Below are 6,371 nucleotides of genomic sequence, written 5' to 3'. Positions count from 1 at the left end.
CTTTTTGTCAGTATTTAATTAACAGATTAATCACTGCAGTTTCACAGTGCTGGTCCAATTTATGTATTGTTTTGTTTTAAAATGTTGGTTCCTGTGCATGTTTGTAGGAAGTTTGGTATACAGTATGTTTTTAGTTTATCTGGTTTAACGTAAGATAATTTTTTAAAGATAAATAAATAATCCAATTGATTTTAAAAAAAAATTAACGTATGAAAGAAGTTTTAAATCAAAACTTTTCTTCAATGGTGAGCAGATTCGAGGTGAAGAGTCCCTTATCCTGCTGCAGTACTGAACGAATAAAACCAGAATAACTCCGATCATGAAACGAATGTCGTGTCAAGATGTTGCATTCACAAAGGCATTAAAGCTGGAAATTAATGAGAGGTTTCAAGCTGAAAATGTCTGTTCCAATGTGTCCCACAGATTCTCCCGAGCTTTTGACCCGTGACATTTTAAATAGGATACATTAGCAGAGTTAATCATCCATGATGCAGTGAGCTGAAGAGAGACCCAAGAGATCCTGATAAAATGCCAGTCTGCTGCATGGATGTATCTGTTTTTCACTGCTCCAAGTGGAAGAGTCTAAGTATCTCTAAGTATCTAAGAGGAGAGTTGGGCGTGGGGTCATCAAATGGATTGGTGCTGCAGCTGCAGTGATGCGGATGCTGTACCAGTCTGTCATAATGAAAAGAGAGCTGAGCCTAAAAGCAAAGCTGTAAATTTGCCAGTTGATTTACTTCTCTACCCTCACCTATGGTCACAAGCTGTGGGTAGTGACCAGAAAAAAAAATTGCTAATACAAGCAGTGGACATGAGCATTCACCGAAGGGTGGCTGGCCTCTCCCTCAGAGATAGGGTGAGGAGTTAGGCCATCTGAAAGGAGCTCAGAGTAGAGCCGCTACTCCTCTATATCGAAAGGAGTCAGTTGAGGTGGTTGGGTCATCTGACAAGGAAGACCCAGGACACACTGGAGAGCTTTTATCCCTCAGATGGTGTCCTGCTTACTTGGCTTCTGCAAACTTAGGTGTCATTTACGTCCAAAGATACAAAGCATCAAATTCTTTTGCATTTGTGATGATATTTGGAGTCAATAAAAGGATCAAAAAACTGCTTTTTGAAGACTAATCACTGCAATTTCACAGGGAGCTGTTATGAGTGGATACTGTACATGTTTGTAAGAAGCTTGGTATACAGTATGTTTGTAGTTTTACTCAGTGTGTTTCTGCTTTAATGTTAAGAGTGCCGCGGGGCTGCCCGTGTTCGTGTGCAGTGGCGGTCCTAGCCTGTTTGGCGCCCTGGGCGAACACTCCCTCTGGCTATCTATCTATCATGAACACCAGGCCCAAATGAATTCCACGCTACAACTCCTGAGCAGGAGGGATGATGGTGGTTTGTACTGTCAGTCAAGAAGAACAAAATTCAAGTATAACAGATGTTCATCTATAATATTTGTTACATGCTCTGCATGTGGTAATCATCTATATATTGTCGTGTCACCTGTCTATTTTTCTATCTGTCGCCTCCATCACCACCACATTACAATTTAGCATTCAACTTTTATCCAAAGTATACTTTTGATTCAGTTATTACTTAGCGTGCAGTCATTTCAAGTAAACATTATTTGTGTTATAGTTACATGATGAAAACAATTCATTTTAACCCCAGTATAAAAGAGCTGAAATTAACACACAACCAGCCACCCAGCGTGTCCCGGGTCTGCCCTGGGGCCTCTCTTACATGCTCAGCTCTCTCTTCACCACAACAAACTGGTACAGTGTCCACATCACTGCACCAATCCATCTGTAAGTCTCCTGCTGCACTCTCCCGTCCCTTGTGAACAAATCCAGAGATATATATCTATACACCTCTTTTTGGGGCAGCAATCCTTCCCACCCCAGAGTGGGCATTGCACTCCTTTCTGGCTGAGAACGATAGCTGCAGACTTGAAGTGTCAATCACTTCACATTCAGCTGCAAACTTCCACAGTGCAATTGGGACATCACTGACTGATAAAGCTAAAAGAATCACATCATCTTCAAAAAGCAGAGATGAGATTCTGAGATCACCAATCCCAACACCCTCTTCCCTCCAGCCTTTGGCTGTGCTGCCAAATTCTGTCAAAAAGTATTGTGAACAAAATCAGTGTCAAAGGGCAGCGCTGGTGGAGCTCAGCATCCACCAGGAATGAGTGCAACTTATTCCTGGCAATGGAAACAGGCTCTTACTATGGCTGCACATGGACTGGAAACAACACACGCACACACACACACCATGCGGTTATAGCACGCAGTTTCCCTCATGCTTTGCTCAGGACAAGCTGGCATCTTACCGGAGAAACAAGTAGCTGCCGTTTCCTTCCTGTCTGCGTTCCAGGACCTTTTTCAAATTCATTTTCTAGCCGAGCCTTGAACAGCCACATCAGCGGGTGAAATTTTCCGTCACTCATTGTTGTTCGGATTAGCGCTGTGTAGCACCATCAGTTTTCCTTTTCATGTGTTGCATGACCACAGCATGTATCAGTCTCAGGTAGACATATGTCTTGCATACCCTTACCCCCTTTTGAAACTGTATGAGACTGTCAATTAGGCTGATTGGCAAATATTAAGTGAACAAAAAGTTCAAAGGCGAATTTGCAGATTTTGACTGCAACCCCAAAACACTTGTATTTTTTAAAAAAGCACTAATGTAGTGACATCATTAGGTCATAAAAAATTGTAATGATAAAAGAAAATGCTGTGCAATGTAACAAAAAACACACCTCTGGCATCTACATGGACCACAGTCAGTGGCACGAGGAATAAGCATGTGAAATCACATCCTAGCAGCCAAAACCTTGGGTGGGCGATACCATGATAGTGTTAATATTTGGTTCACGCTCATTTCTGCCTCATCATGATCTAATTGGTGCTGCTCAGGTGGGTCTCTGCACTTGCATCTCTGCCATTATTACAGGAATCAATGCACGTGAAATGAGAACCCCAAAGACCAATGCACATTTGTCTTGACAGGATCTCATTTCGTTCCAAAGAAACAGGTTAATTTAACTCAGTTAAGTTGTCTTTCAGCACAGGGACAAAAGGGGGGAAGTCAGCAGGGAACCACCAGAAAGGAGAAGACAAGTAAGTACTGCTGCAGCTGAGTATTTTAGCACAGTTGTTATCAAACTTGAACTGAATCCTTACTCGTGTTTCCTTTATAATCTATAGGCGATTCATAGGATTTTTCGTTCCATAAAGCATTGTCTGTTGGTGAGTGGGTGGGCAGGAGAGTGTGAATCAGAGAAGAGCAGCTTAGGTTTGTAATAAATCCTTCCTTTGCAGGCGCCTCAAGTCCAGCCAAGGCACGCACCAGACGAGAACACCACAAAGAAAAACGGCTTTAGCCACAGGGCCTAATGAACTAATGATAGGTTGGCGTGCTGGCTGGACTGAAGCCAGGAACACCCCGTTCCCAGAGAACAAGCCAGGAACCAAAGGATGCCCCTGCTTCACCTGAGAGCAAAGAGATGGCAGGAGAAAAAGTAAGAGAAGGGAGAGAGGAGGCAGAGCGATCAGGCCTGCAGGACCATGACGGTTTCATCTGTTTGTTTGTTTTTAGTGATTTTTATTTATTTATTTATGTTTTAATTGTTTCAGCTAGGATGAGCTGGCCCTGCTTCTGTTTTTGTTTAATTGAGTTGTCCACACCCTGGAACAAAGGCTAATTTAGTGCAGAGGACCACATGAAATGGTTTCTAAAAATGCCTGAAGGCTCTCCAGCAGGCTGAATATTAGCAGATGTTTTGAAACCTACTATTTATTCACCACTCCAAACCCCTGCTTAGTGCTTTATGACTATTCGGACAAACATTAAAAGTCTGGATTAACAATCACCTGGTTATTCTCTTACCTGTAATTAACAAATAACTGCATGAATTCAATATTTATAAGATGTGCCTTACTTTCTGAACTCTCCAAAACCTTCCTCCAGCTATATACATATTGAAACTTTTAAATTTGCGTCTCTCATCCCCCGCTGTCTAACGAGAAAATGACACACAGACCTCCGTGCTCCAGAAAATAAGCTCCAGTTTTGAAGGTTTTAACTATAACACATTAAAAAGAAACAGAAGCTGTAAATTAAAACCAAAGATGTACAACTGAAGTTCACAAAAAACAGTTAATAGGTTTAATTTTGCTTGCCTTTAATCATTTGTGTCCCATTTGCTGTTAACAGAGGCTGCCTTGTTGCATAACTATAATGTTAAGTACTCTGGCATTTTGGTTTGCCAGATATGGTTTAGAGGAAATGTACAGGGTGGGCCATTTATATGGATACACCATAATAACATGGGAATGGTTGGTGATATTAAAGTCCTGTTTGTGGCACATTAGTATATGTGAGGGGGCAAACTCCTCAAGATGGGCGGTGACCATGGTGGCCATTTAGAAGTCGGCCATCTTGCATACAACTTTTGTTTTTTCAATAGGAAGAGGGCCATGTGACACATCAAACTTATTGGTAATGTCACAAGAAAAACAATGGTGTGCTTGGTTTCAACGTAACTTTATTCTTTCATGAGTTATTTACAAGTTTCTCTTTGTTCACAGCCATTGACATGTCGAAGAGGTTAACACGTGAGGAGCGGATCGAAATCGTGTTGATATGGTGAACGCAGTAACCGGGTCATTGCAGCAGATTTCAATGCAAGACACCCTACGAGACCACCCATCTCCCATGCTACAGTCAGCAAACTGCTTGCTAAGTTTCGTGAAACTGGACGCAAGAAAACTGTCACTAACGAAGAAACATCAGTGGCTGTCCTAGCTTCATTCAGCAAGAGCCCACAGTGTAGCACTCGCCGCATGTCACTGGAGAGTGGCATTAGTCGAACATCCCTTCGGCGGATATTAGCTACTCACAAATGGCACCCTTACAAACTCCAGCTACTGCAGCATCTCAACGAGGATGACTCAGATCGGCGCACAGAATTTGCAGAATGGGCAAAACAAAAATTGGAACAGGACCCTCAGTTCACGCAGAAGATTTTGTTCAGTGATGAGGCAAACTTTTATGTGAAGTTAACAAACAAAACCACCGCTATTGGTCTGACACTAACCCACATTGGATGGATCCCTCCAAGACTGTTGGAACAACAAAAGTGATGGTTTGGTGTGGTATATGGGGTACAACGATAGTGGGTCCATTCTTCATCCATGGAAACCTCAAGGCCACTGGATATTTGAAATTGCTACATGATGATGTGTTTCCCTCTTTGTGCACTGAAGCTGGCACGTTCCCTGAGTTTTTACAGCAAGATGGTGCACCACCACATTATGGGTGCCAGGTCCGAGCATTCCTAGGTGAACAGTTTCCTGGAAAGTGGATTGGTCGTCGTTGGCCAGTTGAATGGCCCCCAAGGTCTCCCGATCTGACCCCCTTTGACTTTAATCTTTGGGGTCATCTGAAGGCAATTGTCTATTGTGTGAAGATACGAGATGTGCAGCACCTGAAACTACGGATACTGGATGCCTGTGCTGGCATTTCTCCTGCGGTGTTGCTATCAGTGTGTGAAGAGTGGGAGAAGAGGGTTGCATTGACAATCCAACACAATGGGCAGCACAATGAACACATTTTATAAGTGGTGAGAAACTTGTAGATAACTCATGAAAGAATAAAGTTATGTTGAAACCAAGCACACCATTGTTTTTCTTGTGACGTTACCAATAAGTTTGATGTGTCACATGGCCCTCTTCCTATTGAAAAAACAAAAGTTGTATCCAAGATGGCCGACTTCTAAATGGCCACCATGGTCACCACCCATCTTGAGGAGTTTGCCCCCTCACATATACTAATGTGCCACAAACAGGACTTTAATATCACCAACCATTCCCATGTTATTACGGTGTATCCATATAAATGGCCCACCCTGTACATTGTCTCTGGATTGCATCTTCATCAATTCTGACATTATTAAAATGCCAAAACCCTAAAAGAAAAAAGCCACTGCTGCCACCTTTGATTGAAAACAGAGACCGCGTGCTTCAGCATAACCATGGAAACCATTAAATATTTTCACTACGGAAGAGTGATGTTAAGCAATGCGAGAGTGAATGACAGGAAGTGCAAATGTTAGAATGAACATCACTGCAACATGTTTTTAACATTTGTCTCGAGGCTTATTTGCTGTTTTGAATTAGTAAACAGAGCTACGAGGTGGTTTGCTGGCAGGAGGAGGAGGAAGGACATCTTGCTTCTGGGGTTCCAGAGGGAGTTTAAAGATTAAACATGCAGCTGTATGTCATGAGAAATGGACGGGCCGCGAGAGTTGAGACTCGGGTGTGAAATGTATGGTTTTCAGGGTTTTTCATCGGTTTTTAGCGTTTTGGTTT

General features: G+C 42.5%; 1 long non-coding RNA gene across 1 annotated transcript; it reads left to right on the top strand.

Annotated features, from left to right (window-relative positions):
• Window positions 1-1,187: 1,187 nt before the first annotated feature.
• LOC146379208 (uncharacterized) lies at window positions 1,188-5,674 on the top strand. The gene is made up of 2 exons (XR_014801414.1): window positions 1,188-3,520; window positions 4,590-5,674. It is a non-coding gene; the product is annotated as an uncharacterized LOC146379208 (long non-coding RNA).
• Window positions 5,675-6,371: the final 697 nt, after the last annotated feature.

The sequence above is a fragment of the Perissodus microlepis genome, chromosome 10 (genome assembly GCF_051167445.1).
Source record: "Perissodus microlepis isolate ML-2025 ecotype Zambia chromosome 10, ASM5116744v1, whole genome shotgun sequence".
Classification (NCBI taxonomy): Eukaryota; Metazoa; Chordata; class Actinopteri; order Cichliformes; family Cichlidae; genus Perissodus; species Perissodus microlepis.
The sequence above is the reverse complement of the archived record's forward strand: the minus strand, read 5'-3'. Positions and strand labels throughout refer to the sequence as shown.